Raw genomic sequence first — 16,150 nt, forward strand, 5'->3', positions numbered from 1 at the left:
TGTTACCCAAATATGGCCAGGGAGATACAAAGAGATGTCTGAAACCTTCTGAGAAAAGTTTCTGAGTTCTTTAAGCACAAAGACAAAGAAAGATAGTCACTTCTTCTGCCCCCTTCACTGGCATGGGAATACTTGATATCAGGAACCATAGCCATATTACTATGAGGTAAGCTGACTAACTGATTATGGCAAAGTGGGAAGATGGCAAAAACCTAGGTGTTACTGATAACTTTGAGCTGCTAGATTAATAACCCTAGAGGTTCACTTCCTTGGAGCTTCTTGTTCTATGAACTAATAAATCCCCCTATTTGTCATTTGAGCGTGACTTCTGATTCTTGGATCCTTATATCTAGCCCTGTACTATCTTTCCATCCCAGTTTTTTTCAGTCTCTTTTTCTTCTGGATTTTTCATTATATCCTGTCTTATTTAAATTTTGGTAATGGGATACCTTGGCTGAAATTTGACCACAGATTTGGGGAAAGTTTGAGTAATATCTGGGAAAAAATGAAGCCATAAACATTTTCTGCCTTTCAAGAGCTAGAGGCATCAACCATCTTTTAAAACAAATTATCCTTAATAAAGAAAAAAAGGTTAGTAATCAGTATAAGTATTTTATTTATATAACTGTGCAGGCAGGCAGTACCCACCTATAATTCTTGTAAAAAAACTAAAGAAACAAGTCACTTGTATGAAGCCCTTTTAAACTGAAAATTATCTTTCTGTGATGCAAATTGTTTGTTTGGATGAACTGAAGCTCTGCCTTTTTGCCTTGGTAGGTTTTTTTTTTTTGAGGTGGGGGGCTTAATTTGGAACTAAGAGAATTTTCTTTCGACTTTTCCCCTGTGTGGGTATGGAGTGCACTCCATGTATAAAGTGTTGCTTGTTCGTATGGTGACGTTTATCTGTGTGGGCGTGTGATAACAAGGTGCTCACAAAGGAATAAGAAGTCCAGATGCCAAGAAGGACACATGGGCCTGAACTCCACCCCAGTCTACGGAAGGGAGTGTGAAAAAAATGTTCTGACAAGATAACTGCCTGGAATCTTTTCAAGAAAGCCACCCAAACACACAAAAAGGATGAGGACATGTTTTAGATTAATAGAGACTGAAGAAACATGACTATTAAATGCAATGTGGGATCATAAATCAAAATTTTAAAACTTTATGAAGAACACTATTGATACAATTGGCAACATTTAACACAGACTGTCAAATGTCCACTTGTGATAACTGCTGATAACTGCATTGTGATTATGTTGAAGAATGCCCTTGTTCTCACCAGGTATATGCCAGAATGTTTAGAAATGAAGAGTTATATACTGCCTGCAATCAACTGTCAAATGGTTAAAGAAAAAAAATTGTATATAGATAGAAAAAATATGGCAAAATGTTAACAGGTAAATCTAGATGTAGGGTATATTAGTGTCATCGTACTATTTTCTAGCAACTTTTCAGCAGATGATTGGATTTAGAAGATGTGATATATATATATATATATATATATATATATATATATATATGTATAAAGGAATATTACTCAGCCATAAAAAAGAATGAAATACCACCATTTGCCATTTGCAGGAACATAGATGGACCTAGAGAATATTATTCTTAGTGAAACAAGTCAGACAGAGAGACAAGTACTATATGATATCACATATATGGAATCTCAAAAATAATTCAAATGAATGTATATGCAAAACAGAAATAGACCCACAGATATAGAAAACAAACAAACTTGTGGTTACCAAAGGGGAGAGGGAAGCAGGGATGACAAATTAGGGGTATGGGATTAATGGATATAAACTACTATATATAAACTAGATAAGAACAAGGATAGCATGTATAGCATGGGGAATTATACCCATTATCTTGTAATAACCTATAATGGAGTATAATCTGCAAAGATACTGAATCACTATGCTGTACATCTGATACAATATTGTAAATTAATATACTTCAATAAAAAAAGAATGTGTTGAAGAAAAGAAAAAGAGATTATACCAAAAAAAGATTGAGTTTGTGGCACCTCAAACTGGATTAACTGCTGATAATCTACATAAGGTGAATGAATCTGCATTGGGAAAATGGACAATTGAATCGTTTTTTCAAGCGATTATCCAGTTGTAGAGAGAGAATCAGGACACACTATTGATGATGGGAGGGGTGGTATTTCGCCTGAATAGAGCAAATAAGTCCTCTGTAAGTTTTCCTGGAAAAAGCATAAGGTAGGAGAAGAAATAAGAACTTGGAAGGCAGATCTTCAGGTGGGAAGGATAAATGTGGAAGGTATGATCTGACATTTCACAAAAGATGTTAGTACATGCAGGTGTACCTGGGGTAGAATTACACTGGTCCCTGCCACATGAAGTCAGCCTTTAGCCAAGCCTGGAAGTGCTGTGTGAATACTGGGCTTGCGGGCTTGAGAATATCTACATTTGGTATTAAAGCTTCCTTGAAGTCTCATGAAATGTTAAGCTGAGCTCTGCTATGGGAATGTAAGTGTAGACTCTTCACACCCCTCCCAAGCTATGTAGTAACCATAATAGAGGCTTGAAGAAGATCACGTGCTCTCAGAACTACTGGAGGCCATCAAGAAAAGATTTGATGCTGGGGCTCTGTAGATTCTTGAACTGCAGGGACCACCTCTAGTAGAGACTCACTAGAGACAATGGTGAAGAAATCCTTGGCGGGTCATGCTCAAGTTTGCCATCCAACTTGGTGGGGTTTTAGGACCTTGGTGATTTATACCATTATGGCAACATGATTTTAATGATAGTTTTGGTCCAGAGCTAATGACCATATTTAAATAAGTGACATATCTCCCCTGCTTCAGTGTTAGATTCTTTTGTGCAGCAATCATAACTTATTTTTCTTCTTACCTCTTACTGCAATTGTTTTATTACATTGTATCTGGTATGTGTTGACAGATTCTCTCCTTGACCATATTTTAGACAGGATCCTCTGAGTCATCTTCTCAACTAGTCCCAACATTTGGGCTTCCTTGTTTTTCTTTGCATTGCCAAGTTTTAGCAAAAATCCTGCTGTCAGTTTAGCCAGAACCTTTACCCTCCATATCTGATCACCTTCAATAGCTGATCAAATTCCTCATCCCCCACTATCTCCCAGGTAATATCTGATCAGCCTGGCCTGCCTTCAGCAAGAATCCTGTTAAGTTGGTTTAGTCAGAATCCTTCCTTACCCCTGATGTTTCCTCTCAGTAATTTTCCATCCATTGACCACCACCCCAATCCTTGGCTATCAATCCCTACTTGTTCTTGTTGTATTCGGAAATGAGTCTGGTTCTATACTGAGGTCTCTTTTCTTCTATTGCAGTAGTTCCTGAGTAAAATATGTTTTTACTGTTTTAACTGCTGTCCAGTTCTGGGTTTTCTTTAATAGGACTCAATAAACCTATTTTGAGCGGAACTGAATCCACATTACATTTCACAGTAATATCAATTCTGCGATTGTTGTGATTTTAAAGAAAGTTTGTTCCAACAACTTTGACAAAAATTCTTAAAATTTATAGGAAATATTTAAAAAATTCATCTATTAACCTCCACTTTGCAGTAATTACTATCTGTAAACACTATTTTAAATACCATTATATCCTAAGCCATCTTCCCTTCTCTGAAAACAATCAATTCCTGGACTTCCCTGCTATGTGAACAATAATATTTTCTGACTTTTAAGCTATATTGATACTTTCTGACTACCACATTCTGTCTAGGTGTTTCTCTTTCATGCAGAATGTCTACCTATATCCCTGAGTTAGCAAACTGAATGTTGATGGAAACTTCTGAAGCCTGAACGAGAGCTAAAGTGTCTGCATGCATTAGCACACCTTTTAGAGAGTGCATTTCCTGTGTCCTGATGACCCTGTTTACAAGGTATCCCTGTTTTTGAATTATGAATAGTACTTATATGAGAAACTGCTTCCCTAATTTTTGAGCTGCATTTCAGTGGGGCTATTACAAATGTAGGATTTGGCTTGGTCATGTGTGCTGTTTTGTTGAGATGATACAGAGTGCCATCTCCGCCAGAATTTGCAGTTTGGTGTCCATGGTGCTCCCCTGCCAAAGGATTCTCATATCTTCTATACACTGATGATGCCAGATAGTGCTGGTTAGAAGTATACTTTCAATAGTTCATGTATTCATCAAAGTTTTAGTTCTAGATGAAGCAGAGATGGTAATGAGGCCTAATCTCAATGTACATTTGGACTTATACCTACAAACATTAAAACAGCTTGTTTCTGTTCAGTGTTTTTTATTCTATCTGTCTTAAGATGGACTGAGAGGTTCTTAACATAGAATTTTAGGAAATAGATCAATTGATATTAAACTCTTCAATATGCCCCCAAACTGTTATTTTCAGCACAGATTCTGCTCAAATTCCAGAATGGAGAGAATATTCAGTTTGATCTTTTTCTATAATCTAGTTTTATTTTTATGTGATTTTATTCTCCTTGCTAGAAGGTTGTGTTTGTGTGAATTAATAGTGGAACTTGACCAAATTATGTTTATTATCAGAAAAAAGATTATCTGGATTAACATTACCCTATAAACCTCATAAGTAAATCTTAACAACCAAGTGATTTTAAGGCAGATAAAACTACACCAAGCATTTAACTTGGAATACTTGGGAAAAATACTTTATAAACTTCCTTAAACAATTCTTAAAAGGAGCTTTCATGAGGAGAGGGTCCTAGCTTGTGTACAGTTAACTTTCAGTTTCTTTGTTTTTGTCAGTTGAACACTTCCTTCAAATAACACTTTCAAGTGGCTTCTGATTTAATTCATGGATATGAGTTCAACTGTTTAGAACACCAAGTAAACAAAGTCTGTGTGTCTACCTATCTATCTATCATCTATCTATCTATCTATCTATCTATCTATCATCTATCTATCTATCTATCTATCTATCATCTATCTATCTATCTATCATCTATCTATCTATCTATCATCTATCTATCTATCTGTCTGCTATGTTTCATCCTTTTACCAGGTCATATACTGAAGAACTGAGTGAAGTCCCTGAAGGGTTATAAAGCATCATGATATGAAAGCCACATAATGTGATATGAACGACCAATAGCAATTTGTACATATAAAATATAAATGTATGTTTAAATATATATATATATATTTTAAACTTGTTTAAGAAAACATGGGCATGCTGGAAATTTTTTGGAACGTTATTTATGAAGTAAATAAATGTCACCAATGTAATAGATAGATGTAATAGAACCAAGTTACTTTTAATTATGTCATTAAAAAACATATTTTTAAAATGAGAGTATTAATTTGAAATAATGGTAGTTTATTTAAGAGCAAAGGTAACTATACAAATCTTATATGTCAGTTTCAGAATTTGTGTGTTTCTGAGTCTAGTGAAGACAGGACAAGAGAGAATATGGAGAGATCACAATAAATCCAGGCAGACAGCCTATCGACTATACAGTACTATGTATGTGCTGGGGGCTTAAAAGGAAAAACACACAGCTCCTCCCCATAAAAGGCTTACAATCTATGTAATGGATTCTTGCCTATAAATATAGAATGTAATTATTTAGCTGGTTATATGAAATATAACAGTGTATCATGACCTTGCTGCTACCCGTTACTACAGAAAAATCAGGGACACTCTTCTGACTTTCAAGGCCAAATGTGTATTAGTATATTCACCGAGATTGATGCATTAGATAGAATTCAGCAGATGTTCTAGTTATAATCTTTTAGTCGCAGGAAACATAGACTCACTCAAGTTGTCTTAATAATGAGGGATTTATAGTAAGGAAACATTTAGGGCAATTAGAAAGACAGAGACGGAATAGGGTTCCAAGAATGGAAACCATAGTACAGCTGGCCATCATACATATGGAACTTGATCCAAGGCAGCACTAATCATGTCAGCAGCAGAGGTTCATGAATTGTCAGGAGCTTGACAGCAGTGCTGTGTTCTTTGTATGGACTTGTGTAGTCTTTCCACTACTCTGCCTTCTAACTCTACTTCCTCAAAACTTCAGCTTGCTATGACCCTTTGTGACCCCAAACCTAAACTCTTCTTGGCCCCATCTAATCCTCCTGGCTTCTTCTGCTTCTTCTTCTTAACAGCTATACTCTTCAGGGTTAATTGCTTAATTCTTTTTTTTTTTTTTGGTATTTAACACATAAAATTCTTGAGATATAGAATCTTATAGGACTTTTCTATTAGGATGTGTATTGTTTTAATTGATTTTTAAACATTTTAGTATATCAGAGTTAACTGTGATTTTTTATTTTAACATAGTTTTAACAATTTATTATTTGCTTTTAAATTTTGATCAGTGTTTTCTGACATAGTTTAGTCTTAAATTTTTATTTGTCAGATCTGTCTATCTCCTCTTCCTAGATTTTGCTTTTGCTAACAGGCTCAGAACGTTCTCTTCCTCTATAGCATTATGAAATTATTCCTCGTTATCCGTGTTTTTCTGAATCGTAGTCTACAGAGCACCTGTGTGGAATCACCTGGGTTTTTGCTTATTTAAAATGTAGAAACCAGATGCCCCACTCCAGACTTATTTTATTAGATTTTTTTTCAGGGTGAGGCCCAAATAATCTGTATTTTTTTAAAATCAGGAAAAAGGTTGATCCTTTTGCATATTACAATTTGACATAGTTGATATATTTTTCTAGTACTTCATTAAGACTACAAATTGCTTTTAAATAATTATAAAAAAAGATTATTATCTGAAAAAGTCCTATAAAACAGAAGTATATAGAATAAATGTGAAAGTTATCTTCTAATTTCTTCTTTGCAGATAAAGAATATTATTAAAAAGTTTGCTTTGAGTTATTCAGAACATGCTTTCTATCACGGTGAAGTTTTGATTGTCTTACAAATTGGGACTATATGACCTTGTAGACCAAGAATTAATTTGTAAACTTATGTAATAATTTCTTGTTTTAAATTTTATTTAACATCTTTATTGGAGTATAATTGCTTTATAATGGTGTGTTAGTTTCTGCTTTACAACAAAGTGAATCAGCTATACATATACATATACATATATCCCCATATCTCCTCCCTCTTGTGTCTCCCTCCCACCCTCTCTATCCCACCCCTCTAAATGGTCACAAAGCACCAAGCTGATCTCCCTGTGCTATGCGGCTGCTTCCCACTAGCTATTTATTTTACATTTGGTAGTGTATATATGTCAATGTTACCCTCTCACTTCCCCCCAGCTTACCCTTCCCCCTCCCTGTGTACTCAAGCCCATTTTCTACGTCTGCATCTTTATTCCATAATTTCTTATTTTAACAGAGAAATCTAACAAAACATTGAAATATGGTTTCTTTTGTACAATTTAGGATTCCTCCAGCAATAATATAGATTATGCACCATGCTACGTTCAAAGGCTAATAAGGATATTTATATATACTTATATCATATAAAAATTTTAATGTAGTTTACTTTATATTATTTAAAAATTCCAAAGGAAATATTACAAATTATTCATTATAACATGAGCTTAACATAGTAGTAAAGCTATTCATATTTTATTTTCTGTTATGTCAAATTCTTTGCAAATTGTTATAGAGTATAAATTACTTTAAAAAATTCTAGTCTTGTGCAGTTTGGTCTTGATGATAAAATTTTCAAAGACATTGAATGTCCTCAGAAGTGGCAGTTTTACATCAAGTGAAAAAATATATGTTAATCTTGGGTGACAGTTTGTCTTTTGTCATGGCTTCCCAGGTATTGTTGAACTTGACTTTGAAGTTGAGCAGGCTGGGCTGTCTTATTCAACTGTTTGACCATGAAGGAATTTACAGTCGTTAGGTACAGAGCAATGAATTTTTTCTTTAAAGTTGAATATAGGCTTTCATTGAACCCATTTAGTAAATTTTAATTGTACTATTTTAATTGGATTTTGTGATATTGATTTTCTGGTGATGTTCACTGAAATACTTTCTTCTGAAAATCTGTCACCTTGGGACTAACCTTGGTATATGTTAGAATACATGAACCTTTTAGTCCATGGCCTTTCTGACTATTCACTGAGACTATGGAATTTATACAAAAAAGAATCCACCGCCATTGCTCTTTACCAAATGTTTATCTGCTTACAAGTCTAGTTGTGTGACCTAGGTTTTATTTTGTGGACTCTTCTCTTCTGGATCTGTACTTGTTCCCTAGGCAGTCATATCATCCAGCCTCAGAACTTTGGATTCAGCTTCATGCCAATGACTCCCAAATTTCCCAGGCAATTAAGGGCTGAGTAATAATGCTGTATCCCCCTAGGTAGAGTGAAGGACTCCATTGAGAACCCTCCGTGGGAGTATTGTTGAAGAGGCAGAAACTTTCCATGGGAGTTTCTAAATGAAAAGCTTCCAGGATTCTTTTGCCATCTTGTAGGAAGGACTGACTGGGAATAAAATCAACACAGGAAAAACCACTGCTAAGAGGTGGATAAAGATGAATTTTCGATTAATTCATATGAGCACAAAAGCCCAAGCAAGCTTACTCCTGGCCTTTTCAGTAACCTTTTTATTCATACAAGCTAAAATTTACCTTTATTTGCTTAAGCCATTTTCAATTGTGTCTCAATTCTCTGCAAATAAATCAAAGACACAGATAATACTTAAATAGTAATATTAAATGGTAAAAACCCACATAATTTTTAATTTCTAATATTATTTCAGATTGTAAAGCGTATGCAAAGAAAAATGTGAAAATGTAATTCTGAGAGATAGAATTACACGTGTTTTTATTTAGAGACATTAAATTTTCAGATTTTCTACAATAAGCTTCTATTATTTTTATAGTCAGAAAAGCTTTAAATCAAATTGTGTGAAACCTAGCTTTTCCATTATTATGAATGTTGTTATTTCCTCAATAGTATTACTGACAAATATTCTCTGTGCTTGAATATAGTTTTGCTTGCAAATTCAATCTAACAGATTTATTTTTATTTGATGCAAGATTTTGCGTTCATTTTTAAAAGAAGAACATATATCTGGCTAAGAGCTTTATCCCAATAAAAATAAAGCTTCATAAAGATCTTTGTTTCCTATTTTAATCATGTGTTTTTTAAACATATAATTCTCACCTCTAAAATTCTAATTTTTTTCTTCCTTTAGTTGCCTATAGATTATCTTTCTACTGCTTGTTTTGAGATATTCTAGTGCATATACTTTTCCATTTCTCTTTGCCTTTTAGAATGTGACATGAACATACTTTCTTTTAACTGTTGCTTAAAGTGCATTGAGAGCAATATCTTGTGAATATCCACATGAATAGTTGAGATGGAAGTGGAAAGTAATTGCTATTTTAAGTGCTGCTACTACTGTCTCTGTAAAAAAAAAAAAGAGATTTTTTAAGGCTTTGTGTTTTGAAAAAGTTTGCAGAAGACTCAAGTATGATGTGAGTTGGCTCCTATTTTAGCTGATATCTACAATTTATTCCAAATTCTCGTATTAAAATAAACTCCAATATTGAATAAATTTTATATCTAAATAGAGACTTATGATTCATTGTAAATGAGTTGTGTACACTATGTAGGTACTGCAAATTGCAATGTGCATAAATGTACCTGGAACATTAATAAACATAAGGCATTTTTGGATGCTAAAATGCCATATAACTATAGAATTTTTCTTCTTTCTAATGTTGGGAGAAGAGTTTTATTTAGCTTAGAAGTTATTTTCTTCTCCTAAATAACAGAGTGGCCTTCAGAAGTAAAAAGAAAAACTATCTCTGGGAATTCTCAGGCAGCTGCTCAAAAATATTTGACAGAAGTGGATTTGGAAAAGAATCACATCTATGGAAAATTTGCCAACTTACAAATCTGTGTTAGGGTTATAGGAATAGAGTTGAGAAAGTTTCTACATTAAAGTCAGCTTGGATCAATTATAGAAGAGACTGAGAATTCTCTGAGATTTGTATAAAAGCTCTTATAAAAAGGAAGTAATTAGCCTGACATGAACAAATTTGGGAACAGAACAGGGTTAGTGGGTGGTTTAAAAAAAAAAAAAAAAAAAGAAGGTAAAAATAGTAGAAGCATATCTGGACCAGATCTGGGACAGAGAGATTCCCTCGGGGGCACCTAACTAAGAGTTTTATGTCTTAGAGTGGAAGGGCTGATCATTCATACAAGAATCAGACACTAGTCTTAACCGTTTTTAAAAGATTTGCTATTATTGCTATGCTTAAGGCTACATAGTTCATTCTATAATATTTATTCAATTCTTCTCAACTTTTTTTTTTTTTTTTGGCCCAAATTAATAGAGCTTCAGAGATTGGTTAAGCTGACTAGGAAGAAATTAAATTCCACTCAGTTTAGTAGAGCAAATATTTCTGAAAGGCTTAATAAACGTCAGGCATAGGACTCAGTGAGAAAGGCAAATAAGATGCTGCTTCACACCTGAAGGCACCCAGACAGCATAAGGCAGTTAACTAAGTAGCATGAAATGAGATAATATCGACATAAAGTTACTTTATCCAGTCCTCAGTGCTGCAGGGACCAAGGGCTGGGGGACACGTAAGGCTTGCTCAGGAGGTGATGCCACAGCTGAACATTGAAGAAGAGTAAGAGTGTATTCTGCAAATGGGAGAGGTAGACATGATTGGGACTGGAGCAGGGTGAAGGATGGAGGAATATTCTGGAATCAGAGAATGGAATTAGTAAAGGCATGCCAACATCCTGCTGCTCTCAATGAAGGGACCAGATAAACTGCGTGGTTTCTGCGACTGCTTCTTAATGTTTAAAGATGAGGAGTAGTTATTTATCTTGATTCAAGTCATTAATTGCTAATATTAGGTGTTTGCTTTTTAAAAACATGATATTTCTTATACATTAGAAGCCTGGATTCAGTGTAATATTAATGGTTTGTAATAATTTGGTCATATAATCACCTGAAGTTTGAGATTCCAGTGTAATGAGTTTTTCTTATTGTCATAAAACGTGATATTGTTATTTTGTAATTTTGTTATTTTTTTAAAAAGTTGTGCTTCCATGTTGGTGGGAATGTAAATTGATACAGCAACTATGGAGAACAGTATGGAGGTTCCTTAAAAAACTACAAATAGAACTACCATACGACCCAGCAATCCCACTACTGGGCATATACCCTGAGAAAACCATAATTCAAAAAGAGTCATGTACCAAAATGTTCATTGCAGCTCTATTTACAATAGCCAGGACATGGAAGCAACCTAAGTGTCCATTGACAGATGAATGAATAAAGAAGATGTGACACATATATACAATGGAATATTACTCAGCCATAAAAAGAAACGAAATTGAGTTATTTGTAGTGAGGTGGATGGACATAGAGTCTGTCATATAGAGTGAAGTAAGTCAGAAAGAGAAAAACAAATACCATATGCTAACACATATATATGGAATTTAAGAAAAAAAAAAAAGGTCATGAAGAACCTAGGGGTAAGACGGGTATAAAGACACAGACCTACTAGAGAATGGACTTGAGGATATGCAGGGGGAAGGGTAAACTGGGACAAAGTGAGAGAGTGGCATGGACATATATACACTACCAAACGTAAAATAGATAGCTAGTGGGAAGCAGCTGCATAGCACAGGAAGATCAGCTCGGTGCTCTGTGACCACCTAGAGGGGTGGGATAGGGAGGGTGGGAGGTGCAAGAGGGAAGAGATATGGGAACATATGTACATGTATAACTGATTCACTTTGTTATAAAGCAGAAACTAACACACCATTGTAAAGCAATTATACTCCAATAAAGATGTTAAAAAAAAAAAAAGTTGTGCTTCCTATATCTTTGCCCATTTTGTTGTAATATCTAGAGATCTTTGTCAAAGTGTATATGTTTTTAAGTCTTATTGCCTATTTTTTTTAAAAGTAAAGCTGTTGGTTAGACTTTGGAAATAGACATATTTGCAAAAGAGAGATATTAGAAGCTTAAAAAATAAACCAATTGCTCAATAATTATAAATGTTTACCTCTTCTTAATATAATTATGTGCCTTCAAAAGTGTGGAAATATATTCTTGTATCATATAATGTATTTGCTAAAGCAAGTTGAACTCACTCTTTAGAACAGACATGGTAGAGAGAAAAAAAAGGGAATCTGAATAAAATTCTATAACCTGGGTATTTTTGTAATGCTAGTGAGCCAGAAATAATATAACATACTTCTGAGTTTGCCCAACAAATTTCTCAATCCAAGTTTGTCTTTTACTGAACTCTGTTTTTTTTCCCTTTCTTTGCTCTCTTTTTGTAGCCAGCACACAGGGGATAGAACCTTAGCTGTTTTAGAGTTTTGCAGCTTTCTGTGGGTTTCTGTACAGATAAAATAATTTTCCCTGAGTAACACTGTGGAAGAAGAAATCCTCTATGGTACTTAAAAATTAGAATCTAACAGAATTTTAGCTACTGCTTTTATTTCCAATCAGTTTTAAGGACCCAAGTTCTATTTCTTGAAATACTGTAATTTAATTATTTTGGTACTATATAGATCTCCTTTGATTAGCACTGGTCTGTGATTCTTGTAATTCTTTGGAAGAACATTAAACTTAAATATAAATATATTAAAAAAATTTTGGTAAAATGTCCCATGGTCACTGGGACTTTCTTCAGTGATGAAGATTTATGCAAATAATTTTTCCATATAAAAGTGCCTGGATCTACTTCTCTTTGTTTTCCTATCTGCAAGTATATGGACAAAAATTAGTTCATGTATTTTTATAGTTTCCCACCCATGGTTAGATTTGTTCTCTTCCTAAGCCACTTAATGTAACTCCATTACTTCATTTATCTTTGCAGCTATAGCCAAAAGCTCTGAGTGTTTTATTTCCTTACTTTAAATGGATTGGGAGGTTTTCAGTGACAATAAGGTTAGCTTTATTGACTGTATTGTCTAAATTATAATTCTCCCATTGCCTCTTCTGTGGACTAGCCATGGTTGTGTACAAAGGGAGAAAGTAATTGTATTTACTTCAAAAAGAATGAATGTTTTAAATATTTTATTATAGCAGTGTTCCTTCTGAGTTTTATGTAGTTGTTTTCCTCTTCTAGAATTATTTAACTTAGTGTTTTGCAAAAACTAAAGACCCTGACACATAATTTTTTTAACCAGGGTATTACAACTAAATCACTCAACTTTTATTACATATTTTCTTACTCTGTGAGATAAAATTCAGATTAGAACTCAATGAAAAGGACAATTTTATGCTGCTAGGGTATAGAGATTGTTTCTGATAGCAACTTTTTAATGGTCTTTATTTTAAAATAAAAGGAGCTGAATAAAGTTTGGGTTTATAAGTGTTTAAGGAAGAAGAGGTTAGAGGCAAGGAAACTTGGAGAAGGTTGAGGAACAATGCAAGGACAATGCAAAAGGATGCTGGACTGGGAGACTGAGATGGTTCCTGAGTCAGAACAAGGATGGTGGTCCCATAGTCATGAATGGTGGTCATAAAAATGCTGGAGCCTGTAGAGCCAGAGAAGAACTGATGAGGGATAATGTTTCCCTACAAGTTGCTTCAGCCAAGTACCCAGAAACAGCGTTGCCCAGAGGGTCTGTTCCAGCACCAAGGCTTGGAGCAACCTGCCTGGATTGATCAGGCTATTGATCACAATTTTTCCCCAGTTTTATTGTGATATAATTGACAGACAGCACTGTATAAGTTTAAGCACTGTATTGACATATAGCACTGTATTATGTACAGTGTAATGATTTGACTTAGTTATCATGAAACGATGACCACAATAAGTTAGTTAACATTCATCAACTCAGATAGGTACAAAAGAAAAAAAAATTTTTGTTTTCCTTATGATGAGAACTGTAAGGATTTATTCCCAATAACTTCCATATATATCCTATAGCAGTGTTAATTATAGTTATCATATTGTACATTCCATCCCCAGTACTTATTTATCTTATAATTGGTAACCACAAATCTGATGTCTTTTTCTGAGTTTGTTTTGTTTTTTAGATTCCACATATAAGTGAGATCATACAGTGTTTGTCTTTCTCTCTGACTTATTTTACTTAGCATAATGCCCTCAAGGTCCATCCATGATTGTCACAAATGGCAAGATTTCCTTGTTTCTATGGCTGAATAATATTTCTATTTTTAATATTTTTGAGGAATGTTGGTCATATTATTGAAGTATATTGTCCTGGCTAGGCCTTAGTACCTCACCCAAACTTCTTCAATCATTGCATAAATAGCATCAGCATCCTACTGTTAAGTTCTTTGAAACTGAATTTTGGACTGCCTCCTCTGTACATCCCAGGCATTTTAGTTGTCTGTCTTGTTTGTCACTGTATCCTCACTGCCGAGCTTAGGGCATTGAAAAGAGCAGATGTTTAATAAATACTTGTTGAATGAATGAATGAATGAATGAGGGACCCTTTGGAAACCTTGATTGGTGGGAGAAGGCAGAAAATTTCCTATGTATACGCTGAGACATAATGGAAAACTTTAGAAATTTCCAAGTTGTGTGGAGAGGTAAAAGGTCATCCCATTTATAATTTGGGCACGTCACATCCCTTCTCATCCCCTTCTTGGCAGTACAGGTTAACACAGTAACCTTCTGCATCTTCGTGCCTGGACCTTTCTAGAATTACCCTAGAGCCTGCACTCCTCTTTCCTACTGTCTCTTTAATTAAACCTTGAAAAATATCATTATAGAAAATCCTATAAACTAACTTATACTAAGATAAAATAAGTTTACTGTGCTATTTTGTTCAGGTGTTGGAGGGATTAAGTTCTAGTCAAAAAGATGAATTTCAACAGACAAATCTGAGAAAAATACTTGAGCAAAAAGTATGTTCCAGAATCATTAAAAGATACTACTTTTTTAATTTACAAAAATATGGAGTGTTTTCCAGTTATCTATTGTTGTGTAAAAAATCACCCCAAAACATAATGCCTTAAAATAAAATGTTATCTCTCACAGTTCTGTGGGGTTGACTGGGCCCCAGTGGGGTAGTTCTAAGTTAGGTCTCTCACAGGTAAGACTGGAGTCATTAAAGGCTTGACTAAGCTAGATAGTCCAGATGGCTCATTCACAAAGCCGGCAGGTGATGCTGTGTGGTAGCTCAAGACCAGAGCTCCTACACATAGACTCATCTTGTAGTTTGGCCTTCTCACAGCATAATAGCTGAGTTCCAAGAGGGAAAGTCTCAAGAATGAGCATTCTGAGGTGCAGGAAGAAGCTTAACCTCAGAAGTTCCTGAATATCACTCCCACATAATTTTATTAGTCAGACAATAGGATCCGGCCTGATTCAAGAAGAAGGGAATTAGATTCAACTATCTGACGTAGGTGTGACATGCAAATATGAGGAGGAACAGAACTGATATTGGCTGTATTCAGAGACAACCTACCACAGGGGCCATCAGGTATGAATAAGGAACTGAATTTCCCACCAATTCATCACTGGAAGTTACTATCACTTAAATTTGGCAGTGGTTAGAATTACTACCCATTTGCTGATAAATAAAATTTAAAAAAATTCAAAGGCTGTTATTTATTTATTAATTTATCCTTTTAACCAGTATTTATTGCAGATATAAATGATAGAATATAACGTCTAAAAGTTTATAATACAGGGGAAAAAAGAATGAAAAGCCAAATCCCATCACTCAGAAATATTCTCATATCAATTGGTAAACATTCTTCTAGAATTAGCTATCTCTCTCTTTTCTTATTGTTTATATAAATATGTTCACTTTATTTATCTATACATTTATATAATTGCACATCAGTATACTTACATAAACATCCTATTTTATAACCTTTTTTTAAAGGAAATGATGTAATGTGGAATATATTTCCGTGTCAATAAACCTATAGGAGTGTTACACAATGAGGGTTCTTTGGACCTCTTGTGGTTCCATGGTCAGGTTAGCATTTGCAGAAGAAAAATAAATGTAATTAATTTGTTTTCAAACATATTATAAATTTGAACTCTAAGACTGATTATAATTTTCATAGTAACCTTATTATATTCTTAATAAAAATTAATGTTCTCAAGTTTTGTGCATATACTTAAGGACTATGTTGGTCACTGTCTCAACTTACATTAAATTGAGAGTGTAATTCCTAGAGTAATTATATTCATAGCATTTGCATATTAATGTTTACATTTATTAACTTTGTATGCTTCATTGGTTTCC

This window comes from Balaenoptera ricei, chromosome 5, assembly GCF_028023285.1.
Source record: "Balaenoptera ricei isolate mBalRic1 chromosome 5, mBalRic1.hap2, whole genome shotgun sequence".
Classification (NCBI taxonomy): Eukaryota; Metazoa; Chordata; class Mammalia; order Artiodactyla; family Balaenopteridae; genus Balaenoptera; species Balaenoptera ricei.